At 42.9% G+C, this 20,700-nt stretch overlaps 1 long non-coding RNA gene across 1 annotated transcript in view; it reads right to left on the bottom strand.

The window, feature by feature from the left end:
• LOC309367792 overlaps positions 1-7,139 on the bottom strand; it is a 95,191-nt gene extending 88,052 nt beyond the window's left edge. The window contains exon 1 of the long non-coding RNA XR_014167365.1: positions 7,092-7,139. This is a non-coding gene — a long non-coding RNA (uncharacterized lncRNA). The remainder of the gene's footprint in view (positions 1-7,091) is intronic.
• Positions 7,140-20,700: the final 13,561 nt, after the last annotated feature.

Raw genomic sequence — 20,700 nt, 5'->3', positions numbered from 1 at the left:
GAGGAAAACAGAGGGATAACCATATGGGTAAAATAAGGCAAAGATCTGAAAGCTACATGGCTTCAGGGAGGCCTAAAAACCTGCAGTGGCTCACGAAGTGGGCTCCAGACTAGGTTCTCAAAGAACCATCACTTGAATCTACTCTTTGCTGAGACCACTGACCCAATATAAAGGACCATAAATCAGTTTTGCAACTCCCAATTCAGCCAGATCCATAGCCCAAGCTGCGGATCACCCATTCATAAGGGGTGAATTGAGCCCACCACAGTGAAGTAACCAAGGTTCTATTCAAGAGGACCTGAGCTCTACTGTGGTTGGAGCAGAGATGGCAAGAGGACAAGCTACTTAAATTGTTGGCTTCCTCCGGCATACATTGAGCCAGCGAGAACTGTTCCAGAAATAACAAAAGCAGGCATGCCAATGTTGGTGCTGATTCAATAGCCCTCCCAGACTGCTACCATGGGAAGAGCTTCGGCTGGAATACAAATAGGCTGTCCAACAGAAGGAACTATCGCCAGGTCATTTTCACAACTGCCCTTGTATGACATTGCAACTCATCGAAATTCATCTAATGGTGAACCACCTCTTTCTTCCACAAATCCTAGTCCCCAAACCACCTCTTTCTTCTGTGAATGCTTTGGCTGAATTGCTGAAGTCCACGTCTCCAAATGAAATAACGTTTAAGTATGTGCACCTGAATTTGCTTGATTCAGCACTTGTCACCATGTAACTTCCACCCATTCCCTCCCCTCCCTCCCTTTCCCCCCTCCCGTGCCTCTACAGGAAGGAATAATTTTGCCTGAATTAGCCTTTGATTTGTGTAATATATCACTATCCTCTTACAAGTAGTGCTTCTCGGTCTAAAGTTGACCCACTTGTATACTAAATGTAACACCATGTTCAGTAGTCTTTTTGTAAGACTAATGGCTGCGTGTTTGTTCCCAGCAAGGCCATTTGATGTTTCAATAAATCTATTTCTTGAAAATTCGTACTTCCATTCATGAATGAGAATCTGGTCTCCTGTAGGCAAAGCCAAACTTAATGACACCACGCAAGTCACAAGTAAACTATACAGTGGTACCTCGGGTTAAGTACTTAATTCGTTCCAGAGGTCCGTTCTCAACCTGAAACTGTTCTTAACCTGAAGCACCACTTTAGCTAATGTGGCCTCCTGCTGCCGCTGCACGATTTCTGTTCTCATCCTGAAGCAAAGTTCTTAACCCGAGGTACTATTTCTGGGTTAGTGGAGTCTGTAACCTGAAGCGTATGTAACCTGCAGCGTATGTAACCCGAGGTACCACTGTACTGCCCTTAATTTTGAGGAGAAATAGCAAGGCAGTTCACAAACATGTAAAAGCAAGCAGCAAAATAACACGTATAAAATCAAATTCTATAAATATAGTTACCTAGAATTAGAACACACACACAAAAAAAACCTAGTAAAATGATTTCATCAATATAATGGTCAAGAAGTGTCCCTAAACTCAGATTTGTCTTCAAAAGTACTTTTGCCTACCCTCTGTTGTTCATGGTTTAACAGTGTATTCAAAAGTATGAGAGATATCCATGCCTTAATGTTTTGTTTTGGGCACAGTAGCTTGGACGATGCCACCACGGCCCACCCCTCACATATTGCACTGCTGCAAAGCCCTTCCTGGTGTTCAGTGCCAATTTTGTAACAGAAACTGACAGACCGCAATAGTTCATTCTGAGTTGCAGGACCTTCAGTTTGGGTTATTTTCACCCAAGATTACAAAAACTAACATTCCCTAGTATTATATTGTTTGAGGTAGATCATTTTGTATCTACAGTGGTACCTCGGGTTACATACGCTTCAGGTTACAGACGCTTCAGGGTACAGACTCCGCTAACCCAGAAATAGTACCTCGGGTTAAGAACTTTGCTTCAGGATGAGAACAGAAATCGTGGCCCGGCGGTGCAGCGTTATGCTAGTAAATAATAATAGCAATAATGTTGACATTTTCACATTCAGCTGCAGCCTTTCCTTAGGGGGGACCCTTACTCCAGTGAGATTGGGCAGAGGGTAGGGCTACCTGGGTTGCCCTATTTTGAAGTGGGAGGGAAAGAGGACACATTTTAACTATGGATTGCTATGACTCTCATTTTACATACCCATGAAAAAGAGGACATGTCGTGGGAAAAGAGGGCATATGGCAACACTAGCATCACATCTGCATTGTCAGACAAAGCAGCTTGGGCAAAATTGGGGAAAGGTAGACCTCTATACCAGCTTGGACCGCTTGGGCACCTCACAATCCGATAGATCCCAGGCCAGTTCATCCCCTCTCCCTCTCTGCCCACAGAATGCCACACTGGGGAGGCTTTCACTGGCCGACCCCACATTGAGCATGTAGAAGGGGAATTCTGCATCACTCCATGACTGGTGGCTAGTAGGGTAGCAGCAAAGGCTGGCCGGGTGGAGGGATATCTCTGTTCTGTCCAATCCCCCCCACCCCAGCCAGTGAAAAGGGGAAGCTAGATTCCTCCGCTCCACTGTTAAATATTTCTCCCTACATTTAAGACTAACTTGAAGGTGACTTTCCACAAGAGACATCATTCATGTAAAATGACCTCTTTCTTAACTAGCAACCCATAGTTGTGATATATAAGGAGCAAAATATTTTCAAAATCAATTTGTTTTTTCAAGCATTCTACCCACTGCTCATTGGTTGAAGGTTTCAGCAGATATCTGGTATATTTCATCTTTGGTTCCATGAAATAAACATCTGACAACTTGATTAACTTGTACACGCTTTCCCCCCGAGACACACACACACACACACACACACACACACACACACGCTGCTTGGTGATTCTTAGAACTTTTTTTTGGAAAAAGATATGAACTGATGGTATTTCCGAAAGCATACAGTTTTGTATACAACACCCATATGCAAATCAAGGAGGAGCCAAATCACATCTTCTAACATATATTGAACCCCAAATTAATCAAGATATTGCCTCCTTGGGGTCATTTGTGCATTACAGTACATATTTTTCTTCAAACAGCAGCATGAGTAAATTATGTATTTACTCTTGCATATTAAAACATTGCCATTTGGGAACTCTTTCCCTGATCCAAGGTTGAATACCTTCATCAAAAAAAGAAGAGCTGTTTCCCTTTCCCCCTCTCTCTTTTAAATATAATAGTGATGACTGCAGAGCTAGCATGAAGGCAGCAAACATCAAGGTCTCATCCACACTTCCTTTTGGTTCTCCATTTCTAGGTACAGATCCTGGATTTCCAGGTCTGTGTCTGTGCGTTGTGTCTGACCTGGGAAACCTATGTTTCACCGTTGAAATGGAGCAAATGTCAATCCACGGAAAATCCAGTTGCCATTTGCTCCCATTCAGCAATAAAGCATCGGTTTTCCTGGGGAAACTGCTAGGACCAATCAATCAATCAATCCTTGAACATGGAGCTGGAAATCCGGGATCTGTGCCTAGAAAAGCAGAACAAAAGGAAGGGATTTTTTGAAAATTTAATTAAAATATGGCTTTTAAAAGAGGGGCAGGGGAAGGAGATCTTCTTTCCCCCTTCTGACGGAGAGCAGGAGGACCAATTCTGCATATTGCTCCTTCATAACCAGCTTCCATTTGCAGAGGAGCACCTTGCACCTTTCAGGATCAAGATCATCTCTTTTTCATGGTCTGAGACAGGAAGAAGAGTCAGGTCATAGTGGGCTCCACCCTCTCCTGAGAAGACACAGCTGGCAGTCAGGGAGGTCTCAGCCTTTTCATGGGAAGCCCAATGCATGCCTTTCCTTCCTGCCTGAGGCCCTGCTCCCATGACAGCCCTGTATCCCTTTTGCTCATCCAACATGGCTCACAGTGATTGGCGCCTCTTTCAACCTTATTCCTTTGAAGCCCAGATCATTCCAAAGAGGTCTGACTTTGCGTCAGCCAAATTCAGTGCGCAAGCCCAGAAGTATGACATGTGATTACATAAAAAGAAAGCAAACCTGCACCACCTTCAGAGATCTCCACTTACCAACCATCCAAACAGGAGATAAATGCTCTGCTTTTGTAAATAAAAGAAATTTAGCAAAGGTGTCTGTTGCTCCCATTTCCTTGATTTAGAGAAGACGTGTGCATGTTCTATTAACTTAATAGAACAGTTATATTTACATATAAGGGCTGCCTCAATCCGTTCCAATCTTCTTGGTTAATTGTAGTATTGCTGTTATAAATTCCTTATGCACCTAACTAATTTTTATTTGGCAGTTGGAATATTAGGTGCTTATTTATTTATTTATTTTGTTGGCTCCACTACCCCAATATTGATGGATGAATCTTTGCCTTAGTGCTTGCCAACCTTAACTTTTCCAGGTCAGGCTAACAGCTGCGGTCTGTAAGTTGGATTTTAACACGTATAACCCTGTTGCTAGTCAGTCAAACAGATTTGGAAAGTCCCTTGCCTTACTGACCTGTCCATTTAATTAACTTGAATAGCTCCCATTAATCAGTGGGTTTCACCCCAAGCAGCTGAAGACACAAAGGGAAGCCAACGGTGCGTTCATTATATTCATCACAGAAAAAAGTAGTGGCAACAGTGTCATTAATAAGAATTTGAATTGCAGGCATTATTACTGAATGCATAATTATTATGCATTATTATCTGAGGTGATTATTATCCACTTTCTGGTACTTTGGTAAAGGACTCAAATTGAGGTTTTCGAAATGGTCATGAATTTATATACCTCCACTCCACTCCCTTCCCTGCCATTGTTTTACCTGAAGGCCACTGGGTTAAACACATTGGTAAAGGAAAGGGAGGGAGTGTAGCCTGGCAAGAAATGCCAAACACAAGGTTAAAGCATAAATTATACCCAAGACTGGTTTAAATTAACCTGCCCTCTTATCTCAGCTGTTTGCAGCAGAGCATATGCAGGATATAATTTCACTGCAGCAAATGTCATCTATAGAAGGGAAATCGGACCCTCCTATTCTAAACAAGGTCAGTAGTTAAGGAAAAGGCGGCTGCTCTCATTAGAAAGTGGTGGACCCAAGGGCTTGACTAAATTGCCTCAAAAGTGCAAAGGTTAATAACATTCCTCCTTTCCTCAGCTGAAGAATTTACAAAGGGAAGAGGGCTTGTTTCAAAATAGATCAGCACCCTGGTTGTTATATATATTTTCCTGGAAAAAAACTACAATCTTTTCTTTGCAGATAACTAACAGGCATCCCTCAACATCTATTACGTGAATGTGAAACTTCTGGTGGTGGGTAGATGCAAGGTCATGTTGTGTAGGACACCCAGGCCAGCCTGGGCCCATCGGCAGGTGCATATTGAAACTTAGGCAGAAGGCAAGGCAACCAACAGCAGGTGTAGCCAGAGACAGTGACAGGCCGAGTCCATTAATTCTAGTTTTGTCGCCATCATCCTCCCGTGTGGGTTCTACAAAGGCAACATGGAGCCCCTAGACTGACTGTAAGCAGGAAGGCAGACAGGTGGAGGGCTGGCTGAGGGCAGACTGATGTCGGTGGGGCAGCACCCCAGTTGCTCTAGGGGGGCCAACCTCCAGGGGAGGTTAACAAAACTTCAGGCGATGGTTGGCAGAGAGTGGTTACAGTTGAAGGCTCAGCCAAGCAAAGCAGATATGCACACCAATGGAACTCACCACAAATAGCACACCAGACAGAAAAGTTTAGCATAGTGCTCTCTGCGCTGTGTTAGTTGCGTGTCGAGGTCCCCAAGCCACCCCTCAAATAACTCACAACTCACACATAAGTTTTGTTTAAGGTTTTTGGCATAATTTTGGTCACGACTTTATTAAAATACATAAATGTGAGTGGTTGCTTAGGCATTGGTTAAGACTATCTGTCCCCCCACCTGGGGACAGAACTGACTTCCGGATTCCAGCGAAAGCCAGTAACGGAAAACAATATTGGGGAGAAATGGAGCTGAATCACAGGTTCTCACCTCTCCCCGCATGCTCCCTGGGGCTTGCCGTCCTAGCCCCATTCCAGGGATTCGGACGAAATCGTGGCAAGCCCCTGGATTCCTTTAACGGAATTCCCTTTCAGCAGCAGCATTGGAGGGGCAGGCCCAGCGAATCCTTACCCCTCCACCAACCAATTTTTTAACCAATGGCTAACTGCAAACTTACAAGTTGTAATGATTTGCTACGCAGTAGGCAAAACCAAATGGCACCAGCCAATCAGCCAGATGGACAAAATTCCTACCAGGCCCCTGCCCCAAAAGCAGATGACCCCATGACAGGCATAGTAAGGTCAACACAAAAACCCCTGGAATTTAGGGAGGGTGGGCGGGTGATCCGGGGCATGCAGCGAAAGAGAAAGCTCCAAGCTTCATGCACAGAATATAAAACCTTTGATCCCTCCCACCAAATTGGAAACATAGAAATTACCCCAGCAACCCAATCACCCAATAGTTGCCACTGCCCAACCCTGCCTGGCAACAGAGAGGTGGCCTGTCAGACCCCAACTCAACACGTGCTCTCTATGAGGGAGAACACGCTCCATCGACTTCCCTGTGATCTTTGGATGAATGGCAGTATCTAATAAATCTAATATCTAATATCTAACATCTAATAAATAGTAATAGTTAGCTTTTCTACTGGCTGGTACTTTTTTATGAGTGTAAACACTAAAAACACTAGTCTCTCCATGTACAATCTGAAGTGGCTCCATCCAGAATTTTATCAGCTCAGCACAGAATTTTATCAGAGAGCCAGCTTACCTGGCTTCCCAGTGCTGGCATTGATGCACAGGGAGTGGGCACTGGGCGGGCAAGGGGCAGAGACAATCCTCCCCTCCTGCAGCTGCACCCACTGATCTCCTCCTCATGGTGACTGGAAGTCAATGTGGTGTAGTGGTTAAGAGCGGTAGTCTCATAATCTGGTGAACCGGGTTCGATTCCCTGCTCCTCCACCTGCAGCTGCTGGGTGACCTTGGGCTGGTCACACTTCTCTGAAGTCTCTCAGCCCCACTCACCTCACAGAGTGTTTGTTGTGGGGGGGGGAGGGGAAAGGAGATTGTTAGCCGCTTTGAGACTCCTTTGGGTAGTGATAAAGTGAGATATCTAATCGAAACTCCTCCTCCTCCACTTCTTCTTCTTCTTCTTCTTCTTCTTCTTCTTCTTCTTCTTCTTCTTCTTCTTCTTCTTCTTCTTCTTCTTCTTCTTCTTCGACCCAACACTGGAAAGCTGCCCCATCCCACTGTATCCTGCTGCCTCAGTGTATCGCCATATTTTGTGCAACACATAAAACAACCTTACCCCACCTTTCTCAGTCACACCATCCCCCCCCCCGAATGTTAGGCATCCGCATCCCAACATAGAATGTGCTACAGCTTCTGAGCACAAGAGGCTGACAGCAGGAGGAGAGAGCAGGGAAGTTTGTGAGACTAAGATTCACTATTGCTAGTGCACAGACCGTGCTAACCTGTGGTCCAAAACAGTTTGTTTATTTGTTTGTTTGTTTACTAATTCATTTCACATCTTGACTTTCCTAAGAGGCAGCAACCAGATAGCAAGGCAGCAACCATGTTTAATCCATAAGTCATAATGACCATTCTGTTTATTAATTTATTAATATTGATTCAAGTTGTGTAAAATTTCCATATGGGTAAAAACACCTGTTTTAAAGCATGAATCATATTTTGGTTCTAGGTTATGCATACATGTAGCAAGCATTATTTTAGAAGAGGCATTCTCTCTATGTGTTGCTTTCATATTAGTACATGTGTTAGAAATGATAGCTTGGTAGATATAAATATTACAATGACAATGGAAATTTGAAACTCACATAGCAGACAGTAATGAAAGAATCAAACAGCACTTCAGATAAGTTTGTTCTGGGTCCTGGTAGGATATATGTTGCATGTGTGTATGTTTAAATCTAGCAGCCCTAGTAGATAGAGTATTAAATTTGGACTTGGAAAACGGGTTTTTCTCCCACTCGGCCTTAAAGCTAATTAGGTTGGCATTGGCATCACTATTGTTCATCTTAAACTTATTCAGGCGCCTGCATACCCTCCAACACACCAAAGATGAAAATCAAATGTGCATCTTTTGTACTAAAAAAATGGGCATCTTTCAGAGCGACATTCTCGTGGGAGCCAAAACAGGACATTTCAGGACCCAGTCAGAAACTGGGAAGGCATCTGTCATTCTAGGATGTCCTGACAGTTGAGGAGTATGTTTCTGTAGTCAGGATAGAATTTCACAACCCCTTTGTTGGAGGAAGGGCATGATATAAAAGGGATAAATAAATATGATATGTGTCTGGATTCTTTTTTCCTTCCTTCGCAACTAGTGTTTATATACCAATATTCTTCACGAACAATTCAGATATTTTCATAAGTCCCCCTCCCCGGTTATTTGACCATTTTTTCAGTCATTGATTTGTCAAAATAACTGTTAATAGGCATGAGAGGATCAGTCTATTTCTGTCACTTCCATGTAGGGGTGTGCAGCCGTCACAAGATTTGTCTTGTATCTGTAACATTAGGAAGTGCTTTCTGGAGGTAAGAGCTGTTTGAAAGCGTTAGGGGAAAGTACAATTGTGAAAGAAGCAGATCCCCCAGTCGTCTGCAATGCTCCAGTCTCACAGTCAAATCTCAGACGAGAAGGCTGACCCACATGTTTACTTCAAAAACCCTCCCTCAAATCCCTGATATTGGAGTGCACTGGGAAAAATAATTTGCTCCTATTTAAAGCTACAGTAGTGCATTGGGGCCAGGGGCCGGGTTGGAAAGCCTAAATTTCCCCACCCCTTTCTCTCTCAAGCTCAGTGCATTTTCTTATTCATCCTGGGGCCATTTCCCAGAAAGGAAATTGGAGGGGGAAATGGTCATGAATTTAAAATAATGGAAAACTGAGGCAACAGAACGTCAGGCACTCCCTTATCTACCTTCACATGCCTTCTTATGTGCCTGATTGGACACAGTAACATGAAAAACTGCCCTGATTCATCTTATTACATCCACACATTCTTTTGTGTTTACCAATAAATCGTGTCCTCTAAATCATGGAGAGACACTTGTTGCGGTGAGATAACCAAACTGCCTTCTTATTGTTGGGGCGGGTCCATTTGAATGACCTCTGCACCTCATTGGTTGCCCCTTTGTTGCTGGGGCAAATTTCTGTCGGTTGGGGTTTGATTGGCAACTAAGGGGCCATTTAAGGAGCTGCATGAGGCGAAGTACTTTCTCTTTCGCATCGTGCAGCGGATCTCCCGCCCGCCCTATAATTTAAGGTTGTGTTTTTGACCTTGCTATGCCGGTCTAGGAGTCGTCTGTTTTTGGAGCAGGGGCCCGGTAGGAATTTTGCCACTTGGCTGATTGGCTGGTGCCCCTTGGTTTCTGCCTACCGTGTAGCAGATCGTCACAACTTGGTAAGGTTGGCGGTTAGGCATTGGTTCATTCTTTGGTGGAGGGGATTATGGGTTGGCTGTGCCTGCCCCTCATTTTTGTTGCTGCTGCTAGGGAATTCCCTTAAAGGAATCCAGGTGCTCGACTTGCTCTGTCTGATCCCCTCTCTTGGGTAGGGCCATGCCAGAGTTCCTGGGAGCATCTGGGGTGAACTAAGAGGCAGAAATCCGCCTCTGTGCTCCCCCAGTATGTTTTCCCTTACTGACCTCTGGAGGTTCCAGTTGTCAGTCCTGTTCCTGCCGGTGCAGGTAGTCCGAACCAATGCCTAAGCAACCACTCACATGCTGTAATCAATAAAGTTGTGGCCAAATTAATGCCAAAAATCTTAAACAAATATTCTGTGTCCTGTGTGATTTATTTTGGAGGGAGTTTGGGGGTCTTCACACGCAAATGCATTCTGCCCCATTTTCTACAATTTTCTTTAATCCACATTAAAATACATATTTTTTTTAAAAAATAGATTTTCTCCATGCATGCATGCATGTGTGTGTGTGGATATATATATATATATATGTGTGTGTGTGTGTGTGTGTGTGTAATTTAAAAATTGACCAGTGGCACCTTAGAGACCAACTAAGTTTGTTCTTGGTATGAGCTTTCGCGTGTGTGTGTGTGTGTGTGTGTGTGTGTGTGTGTAATGGATTTTGATACTATTTTTTTTAAAAAAAATGAAGCTGCCACAGAACGTTCAGAAAGTGTGAAAGCTGGTGGAGACGTTCTCATACAGTTTGGACAAGATTTGCGAAGATTCAATAGTGCAAGCATGTATGACTCTTGCAGGATAGCCTCTTGAATTCCAAAGGTATCATGGAAGGTAGAAGAACAGGCTTTCAGGGATATATTCCCTAACTCCCCCAATATCTCTCTCCCCCCGCCCCATTTATTTATTTTTTGAGCCTTTCACCATTGAAATTAGTTTTAGGGAGTGGATTGCTTCATTTATGCAGAACCAATTTCCAAGGCCCTTTCATTGGCAAAAGAGACTTGGTCCCTGACACTAACAGAATAAGGGAATTAATGGAGATGTAGTTTTGGAGACTCCTTTTTTTGCATTATATAATCTGCTCATTGAGGGAACAGAGAGTGAGCATAGATTTAGAACAAATTAGGGGCAACAGGAGAATTACAAGCAACCCCCGATTTGTGCAGGCATTGTATCCCAGGCATTGCTTGTGTGAATTGTGTGCAACTGAAATACCACATTCCACCCTGCCCTACCCCACCCCACCCCCATTGTTCCACACTTTTAGTGACATATTTTAAGACATTTCCAGGTCTCTTCTGGGTTCAGTGTTGTGTACATGTGCACAATCGCATCCATATTGGTTGTGCCTAAAACCGGGGTTGCTTGCACAACAGGGTTTACTTATATAAATACTGTGAATTAGTCTTGTGGATTTTCTATCCTGACTATTGAGACCAAAAAGAGAATTCCAGGATGTTTCAAGTATAATGAATTGTGTGTAAAAATGGCAAAGCTTCTTGTGGCACCTTAGAGATGAACACATGCATTACAGCATAATCTGTTATTATTATTATTATTATTATTATTATTATTATTATTATTATTATTATCATCATTAACATTTGATAGGCACATGATCTCAGTTGACAGGCATAATAGAGAAAATTGTACAAGGGGAGTTGAATGGCAATGAGATGCAAAAGCTACATTCAGTGGTAATTAAAGCTCAAATGTACTCTAAAGAGGTGCACACGTTTTACAGGACCAGATTGGTGATAATTTACTCTACATTGGTGAGATGATTACATTAACAACTGTAGTGAGGCAGGAAACCAATCACCAGAAGCAGTCATCTACAACACACTTAGCTTAGCATTGGAGAGCTAATTAACACACCTAGCAAGATAAAAATCCTCTGCCATGATTTAACCCACACTGTTAGTGCATCTCAAGAAGGTATCTTGGGTCACCTACAAATCATTATATCTCTCTAGGGAAATTTACACTTAACCCACACTTGTCTGCTATGCTATGCTAAGATGGGTAAAATATTATCTTTATGAGGTCTGTGATTGTGCACAACTGGGAGCTTTTGTTTTTCTTCGAACCACATTGAGCAATTTCAGCAGATTCAGGAGACTATTCCATAAACATCTAGAGGGCAGAGCAATGCTAAAAATGGATGGCTACTGAGCTAGCTAACTGCCTTGCACTGCATATGTAATACGCTATAGAAATTTACACTTCTTTGTTTTACTGCTGGTGAGTTGCATGGAGGCGGGGTAGGTGGGTGGGAGAAAAGCAAGGGTGTGATCCATCTGTTTATGCCAAAGTCTAATGTGCATTGCACATAAGTTATTGAGCCAGGCGCTTGAAGCACTAGCTACGGAAGCAACTTAGTTTGTTCATGCACAATTTAACAATTAGCTATCAGGGGACCCGAGGAGGCTAGAGTGGCATGCTGGCAATGACAAAGAGAAGTAATTGTTTTACATTCAGTAACTTCAGGGAGAACTGCAGCCGAACTGATTGCTTTGAACATTTCAAATCTAATTAAAGGACAGACTGTGGCTGGCCCCTGACTGAGTGCAGTAAGATGGAGGTGGTCAGGGAAGGGAATGAGTTTACTTTCACTGCTCATCTATTCAAATATGTTTTGTCAGAGGATGCAGTGATTATTAGTGACTTCCTACTCTCAAAGCTTTTTTTTTTTAAAGTGCAATTGCTGCAGCAAATAAATATCCCTAACAGGTAGCAGATATTTGCATAATATTATTGGATGTGGTGCTGTCATAACTGTGCAGCTGTCGAACAAATTGTGCCAATTGCCCATGCAGTGCTAAACAAAGTTTCAGGCTTGCATAATATATATTTTGTTTGTGCTCTTGAATGGGTGAACATGATGTACAATGGGGAGCAATGTTTAGATCTGTTCTTTTCAACAAGGGAGCTAAAACTCAGAGCTTTCATTTTAAAATAATACAAAGAAGAAGAAGAAGAAGAAGAAGAAGAAGAAGAAGAAGAAGAAGAAGAAGAAGAAGAAGAAGAAGAAGAAGACGACGACGACTTTCCTTCTGGAAGGAAAGTTATGAAGCAAACTGTGCAGGCAACATTCTAAATTCTGTGAAATCATTCAGTGGCTGCTCCCACATTTTAGTTGTGATTGTCAGAGCTGTGGTTGGTGAATGAGGGATCTGGGCACCAAGCTAATGGAGTCCTTGAGGTTCTAAAGAGCTGCTGCTTCCCCCTCCCCTCCATTGCATTCTTTGGCTTCTATCTCCTTTTCTAGTCCTTTGAATCTCCATAGTTTCTCTTCCTTGTCCCCTAGCAACCAAGACGCATCATTCCTGTGGTGGGTTCATCTGAGATCAAGTACTCCCTGGAAGTTATTTTCTGCAAATACTACCACACAACAAATGGCAAATGGAGAATGTGAAAACTTTACAAAAAGGCTAAGTCAAATTTCCTGTTGTGCAGTAGCTGAAGACCAGGCACTCATTAAGAAGTCACTCTATAATTAACTTACATGTGTTAATGAGACACACTACCAACATCCATTTGTCAACATGGATATAACTTTAATACCAGCTCTTGTACTAATTAAGTACTGCTTGAACCAGTCCAAACTCTGCTTGGGAAATTATATAAATTAAGTAGTTCTTTTAGCTAATTAAAGAAATTGGCAATGGTGTGGCCTAATTCATAAAATTTACATACTGTATCTTCAGATCATGCCACATCATCAGAGGAAGATGATAACTTTGAAAAGAGAGGGGGGCAAGGTATTGGTTTAAAACAATTGGGTTGTGGTATAGGTACAGAAAATAATAAAACAACAAAAGATAGAATAAACACATTCTTAAAAAACATGATTACTTTTCCTTCAGTTCTTGGTGCCAACTGTGCAAATCAAGCAAGTGACAGAAAGAAACATTTGAAATCAAAATATTTGTAAAGTGGTAGATGTTTTAGCAGCATCTTAATGCATGTGGCAGAACACTGAGAATCCTGAAGAAATAACACTGGAATGTGAAACTTTTTAATATTTCCAAATATGGTTATAGAGAAATAGATTAGAGCACTGTCATAGACTAGCACATGTCAAGACGTTTGATAAATCCGTTGTGATTATAGAAACTAGGACTTGGTGAATTCATTAACATATTTGTCATCACTAAATGGACTCCTTATTTCAGCATTGCAGAGATAGGGGGCCAATGTGCTTAGGAAGCATTATCTCACCACAGACTAGTCTTCATTTATCCCCAGTGACCTCAGGTCACAGCTCAATAGAGCACATGGTGTTGTGACATTATGCTCACTATGTGATAGGTTGGGATATCTCTAGGACCCTACCCTGGGTGAGAGGTGCTGAGCCATTTAAACAATGATGGCGGCAGAGCGTGTGTGTGGAAACCAACACCTGGACATTTAAGAGTTTCATTAGAAAATGTTTCTATCCCTCCCCAAAAATATTACTTTTACCTGAAAGCTAAAATGCACCAACTTTCAGTGCAGTCCTGGACGAAACCATGTTGTTGTTTAGTCATTTACTCGTGTCCGACTCTTCATGACCCCCTGGACCAGAGCACGCCAGACCCTCCTACCTTCCACTGCCTCCCACAGTTTGGTCAAACTCATGTTAGTAGCTTCGAGAACACTGCCCAACCATCTCGTTGTGTCATGTGCATATCTGAGGTTGTTGATATCATAGTATGTAGCCAAGTTTCAAACTGACCATTAAAGGAACTTATTAAAAGAACTTCAACAATTTTAACAAGATTTTTTTAAAAAAAAATAATTATGGTTTGTTGATGTTTAGGTCCTCTATCTGAACTTATTGCATTCGCTGGAAATCATCCATTAGACAAGTGTTTGCATAACAAGCCAACAATTTCCATTGCTTCCTATGAGGAAAATTCTACTGTGTTTCCAACCATGTAATTTTTACTTCCAACAGCAAAAACTCTCTGAAACATTACAAAAGCACAGATTATTACAGCTGAGTTCTGTTCCTTAGTCAACCAGCCAAAGAAAAGCAAAAAGGCAAAAAACTAAAACTATCTGTTCAGATATCTGTGGTGTGTATAACAAGGTTTGGTTGCTAAATCCTCTTGTTTGGATAAGTGAATTTTCCCATAGTGGGAACATACTTGCACATATTCAGATCGCAACAAAGATTATTAAAAATCAAAATTCTATGTCCACAAAGATAGAATCATCCATTCAAGTGGGATCAGATTCCTTAGATCTCCTAGATCTTGCTCCCTGAAATTAATGGAACAAATGCATTTATTTATCACATTTGTATCCTGCCATTCTCCTTAAGAACTTAGTTTTGATCCCCACAAGATCCCTCTTGGTTGGTAGTCTGAGGTGTAGCAACTGCCCTCAAGCTCACTCTTGAACACAGCATCTGCTACAGAACTGATTTCAAAGCCCTTGTATTAATGTTCTGAATTATTAAACTGTAGTTTATTCACAAGCTTTTAATATGCCAAATGTGCATTCTAAATTGTCTTGACTAGCGTGGCCACAATGTATGACCTCACCAATCTTTCATCTTTTCTTCTGTGATCCAACAACTTACCAAACCAAGTTATTTACAATATAACAGAGAAGCCAAATGACAAGGCACAATAGCTTCAAAAAAATGTATGTATCTGGACATTTCGAAGATCAGGATGCAACCCCTTTGAAGAAGAGTTCCTGTGTAAATATTTAACAGAAGGCTATGATTGCCGTCGCAATAAGTTTTAGAAAAGTGGTTAAGTAAATTACATTTGAATTTATGTTTCTACATTTATCTTATTGTTAATGAATTACAGCTGAGTTCATTTGAAGCTTCACAAACAGTTATTTTCTCTTTTCAGAATGCAAGAGAAAGACTGTTTCATATTATATGCCATTCTTGTTATGGCTCCATCTGCAGTATACATTTCAAACAGTATTGTACCATTTTAAGCAGTCGTGGCACACCCCTAAAAAGAAACATGGGATCTGTTAAGAATGCTTGTTCACAGTGGCGAAGCTTCATGCTCTGGCACCGGGGGGTGGAGAGCAGGCAGAGGTGTGGCGGGCGCGCACCCTGGGGGCATGGCACGCCACCCGCAGGGGCATGGTGTGTGTCCTGGGGGCATGGTGCGCCACCCACAGGGGTGCGACGCATGTCCGGGGGGGCGTGCCGTGTTGCCTATGGGGGCGTGGGGCCCAGGACGGGGCAGGCAGCTCCCCACTGGAATCGTGGTGCCGGGGGCAGTGCGCTTCCCCTGCCCCCCTCTTCCTCCGCCAGTGCTTGTTCATTTGTTTGCTTTCACAATCCTCTAGAGCAGCTTAACTTCCAGGGCATGAGGAAAGGGCAAATCCAAGATGGTGGTCAGAACCCACTCTGCACCAAAGTATGGGGGCAGGGAGAGATTTTTTAAAAGTATCATGGGCTCAGAGCAGGCATTGAAACTGTCCAGGTTCTTGGGCCCTGAACACTCACCATGGTGTTGCTATACCTGGTGACAACTCTGTTTCATTCTTTCATTCTCCTCCTCAATGTAAAACTGTTTTCCTTTCACTACCCAAACAATTGTACCGTTGAAAATCAGCTCGAATCCCTTTCACATTGCTTTGCATTCATATTTAGGGGAAAGGCCCCTATGTAAATTCCTCTTGCTGCCTGCTGCACGGTACAACAAGCAGCCTCAAGTTGAAGCCTTCTTCGCAAACATCGTGCGCACACAGTGGTAAGCACATTTAACGTAAGTAGAGTGCATTGTACCACTAACTCATTTGCAGCTGAGATTCTGCTGTGTGATCATAAATCTGGAATAGGGGAGGGTGAGGCTTCAAGGAATTGGCTCTTTTTTCCTTCCCCACCCCTGTTCATTTTACAGAAATACCTGTCCCATAATTTGTTCAAGTTATTTTTTAAGGATGGGCAATCACTGCGTATATGGAAACCTGTGGCTATGATTCTTTGAAGCCTTAAAAAATAATAATGCAATTGCCTTGTTACTATTTCAGGTTAGCGTCTCCTGTAGTAGAGGAGCCGTGGAGTTGCCATCCATTAGTCACCTTTTCTTGCTGTTAGGCGGTTGTTTTGTGCACACTTCTAAGCACCCCACTTCCATTAACCCAGCTCAGCCTTTTCCATTTCTCATGAACTAATTTCCCCTCTCAGCCCTCTTACAGGAGTGACCGCATCCTGACACCATTGTCCAACTGACACTGCATTGCAGGGCCTTATTTCAAAAACAAAACAAAGGGTATCTGTCAAGGACAGGCAGGGCTCAGCGGAGTAGTTGGAAGAGGTAGCAGGACCAGAGGCTGATGGGGGGTGAAGGGGGATAGTGATTTATGGTCTTTTGAGCCTCTTGTGATGCAAAACCCAGATTTGGAGGATGGAGAGGGGTCAGAGATGGAGAGCAGTCAGAGATGGAGACGGACATGCTAGGAACTGAGGGAGAGGTGGTGCCTGAAAGGATTGTTTTCTTTTTGGCAGAATCCCTACCATCCCCCTTGCTGACCCCCAGGACCAGGATCTGCTTAAAGAGTCAGGAACAGCAACAACATCAGTGTAGAAGTTGCAGGTTCAAGGGTACTTAAGTTTGAGTGGCCGGATAGTGGATCCAACAGTCCATCTCAGAGCACAAGCTGGGGAATGGTTCCAATGACCTAGCCACCAGAAGTGTGTGTGTGTGTGCACGCACACATGTTTAGTGCACCTTAGCAGCTACTCTAAGTTCATGCTTTGTCAATAAAGAATTAAACTGCCAGCCATTTGTCTTTCTCAGGGTGGCTTTGCTCAGGACAGTATGGTTCAAATACAAGTTCAAGGGAAATCAGCACAGCTATAGAAAACCAACACAGATCCAAAGAAAGCTCACTGTTCATTAGCAACAAAGGGGACAGCATTAAACAAAGGGGATAAAAGGTAAAGGTAAAGGTACCCCTGCCCGTACGGGCCAGTCTTGCCAGACTCTGGGGTTGTGCGCCCATCTCACTCAAGAGGCCAGGGGCCAGCGCTGTCCGAAGACACTTCCGGGTCACGTGGCCAGCGTGACATCGCTGCTCTGGCGAGCCAGAGCTGCACACGGAAACGCCGTTTACCTTCCCGCTGGTAAGCGGTCCCTATTTATCTACTTGCACCCGGGGGCTGCTTTTGAACTGCTAGGTTGGCAGGAGCTGGGACCAAGCAACGGGAGCTCACCCCGCCGCGGGGATTCAAACCGCCGACCTTTCGATCGGCAAGCCCTAGGCGCTGAGGCTTTTACCCACAGCGCCACCCGCGTCCCAAACAAAGGGGATAGAGCCAATTAAAAGAGCCATTCCATGTTTACAACATAATGTCCAACTGTAAAATAGCCCAAAAGCATTATCTGACCAAACCACTGATTTCAATGGAAAAGGTTTACACATATGCCGAACCTTTCCACTGAAATCATTAAGATTTAAAAAATGCTGAACACTCACTTGACTGTGTCCAAATATGTGTGCCTGAAAAGAATCACTAGCAGTCAGATACATAATGCCATCATTATTCTAAAAAAAATCATATACTTTCCCCTGAAAAATCACACTTTTCCCTGAAAAAATCTAGTTTCTACGGTTTTATGGTATTATTTTTACACTTATCACTTTATTTTCTGTTGTGGATTCAGTGTTGCCTGCTCCATGTTGTACCATTCTTGTTTAAAAGTCACCTTTTTGTTTCTACAATAGGATGTACACATTTCTTTCAAAAGTCTATTCTAGGTTAACAACTTTTTCTGGCAATTCAAATTGCATCCTATAAGAAAAGCATCCTATAAGAAAATATGCAGATGACACAACTTTGATGGCAGAAAGTGAGGAGGAATTAAAGAACCTCTTAATGAGGGTGAAAGAGGAGATGACAAAATATGGTCTGAAGCTCAACATAAAAAAAAGTAAGATCATGGCCACTGGGCCCATCACCTCCTGGCAAATAGAAGGGGAAGAAATGGAGGCAGACAGCGGTCACAAAATTAAAAGACGCCTGCTTCTTGGGAGAAAAGTGATGACAAACCTAGACAGCATCTTAAAAAGCAGAGACACCACCTTGCCAATAAAGGTCCATATAGTTAAAACTATGGTTTTCCCAGTAGTGATGTATGGAAGTGAGAGCTGGACCATAAAGAAGGCTGATCGCCAGAGAATTGATGCTTTTGTTTTTTTTTTTAATATAATTTTTATTAAGATTTTCCAAATTAAAAACAAATTAGATCCAATTCATACACTTTCTTCCAAAACCAAAGCTAGGACTTCCCCTTCCCGCCCCCAATTGCGTTCCAAATCTTCCGAATAAGCAATTAAATTCAACAAGTTTTTATCCCATGACTCACTTAACATCAATAACCCAATTTTTCCAAATTCCCATCCCCTAAGATCGATTTTTTCCCTTCCACGAGTTCCCCCTTTCAAAATTTTATAAAAAAAGAAAAAAAGATATAAAGATAAAAAAATAATTTTACAACCTTTGGATTCCAAATTTCCCTCCCCCCTTTCTCTGTTGTGTTCCTTCTATCCCTTCATCCTAATGCCATCCTGAAGTTCCTACCCACTTAATCCATGTCCCTCTAGTAGTTTGCCAGTCATATTTAATTACAAATGTCCAATCTTGGAAGGAGTCTGTCTCAAAAAGGGGCCCATTTTTTCTATCCAGATTTTTATATCCAGGAGTAAAAAACTCCCATTTAATTTCCATAAGCTTGTCAAATCTGGATGTCCCAAATGTTCCCAATTCTGTCCAGTTCATGATGTTTCCATATTCTTGTCATTCTCTCTCCTCCTTCTGTTTCCCTGTTTTCCCGCAAAAATGTTCTTTTTCCATGACCTTCTTATTTTCTGCAGAGGCTTGTTATTCAGAAGCAAAACATTATGTCATGTCCCTTTCGTTTTCCAACTAAAGAATCCATTGTTTCCTGTAGTTTGTAGCCCTCTGTAGACAAAACAATGTTCCATTTCTGCAGTTCCCAAGAGATTAAAAGGGAGCCTGCTCGGCAGGGGCTGGGTCCTACCGCACCGGCGATGCGGGGACCCTCAAAAACCACGGCCAGAGTGAGGCCGTGGACATGGAGACTCGGCTGGCACCGTTAGCGCCCTCCCGGCTCGTGAAGGAGCCTTTTTAAAGGCTACGGATCGGGCGCCGGGGAGAAGCGTGGTGCTTTGAGTTCTCTGCTATCCCTGCCGAGCGCAGCCGCATGCCATCCGGCGGAGAGCGCTGACTTCTTCTATTGAAAATTTGGACCTAAAAGAAGAACCCGTGAGTAATTGGACTATGGATTAAAAAAGAGGGATAAATTTTTAAAATCTGGAGCGAACGGGGGAGGTGGAAAAAAGGAAGTCAGCCTACCCCTTAATTGTAGAAGAGCCAAAACAAAGGACTTAACGACTAAGATCGAGCGTATCTCTATCTTCATGAATTAGCAACTTCGCGAGGGAAAATTATAAGACTGTGCTGGAGGAGAAAAGTGGAATTTGTATTAAAAAAACAACCCCCCCCCCCGGAATCCCTGGAGTGATCCGCGAAACTACCTGGGGAAGAGCATCGGGAGTTTTGACAGCTGTCAAAGGCTGTCAAAACGGAAGAATAAAGCAGGGACTTTGCTTTGAGGACTTTGCCGGTTACATTTGTTTTAAATTGTATACAAATTGTTTCAAATAAGGATTTACAAACTATTTGGATTAATGGATTCGATCTGGAAGGGAACATAGTTACCGCGATCCACCTAGAGGAGCTGAGCGACATTGCATGTGTTTTTCTCAGGAAACCTGAACAGAGAATTGATGCTTTTGAATTCTGGTGCTGGAGGAGACTCTTGAGAGTCCCATGGACTGCAAGAAGATCAAACCTATCCATTCTGAAGGAAATCAGCCCTGAGTGCTCACTGGAAGGACAGATCCTGAAGCTGAGGCTCCAATAGTTTGGCCACCTCATGAGAAGAGAAGACCCCCTGGAAAAGACCCTGATGTTGGGAAAGATGGAGGGCACAAGGAGAAGGTGACGACAGAGATGGTTGGACAGTGTTCTCAAAGCTACCAACATGAGTTTGACCAAACTGCGGGAGGCAGTGGAAGACAGGAGTGCCTGGCGTGCTCTGGTCCATGGGGTCATGCAGAGTCGGAAAATGACTAAACAACAACAAAGAAAACCACATGTATTTATAGTTGAGCTCCATGGGACTACTCCTAGGTAAGTGTGCATAGGAATAGAGTCTTAATGAAACATCCTATGTACACATGCTCCCCATCTCAAACCCAAAATGCCACTAGAAGTATTGCTAAGCCTCTTTCAGCCAACTCCTTGT

This window comes from Podarcis melisellensis (assembly GCF_964234715.1).
Source record: "Podarcis melisellensis genome assembly, chromosome: 4".
Classification (NCBI taxonomy): domain Eukaryota; kingdom Metazoa; phylum Chordata; class Lepidosauria; order Squamata; family Lacertidae; genus Podarcis; species Podarcis melisellensis.
The sequence above is the reverse complement of the archived record's forward strand: the minus strand, read 5'-3'. Positions and strand labels throughout refer to the sequence as shown.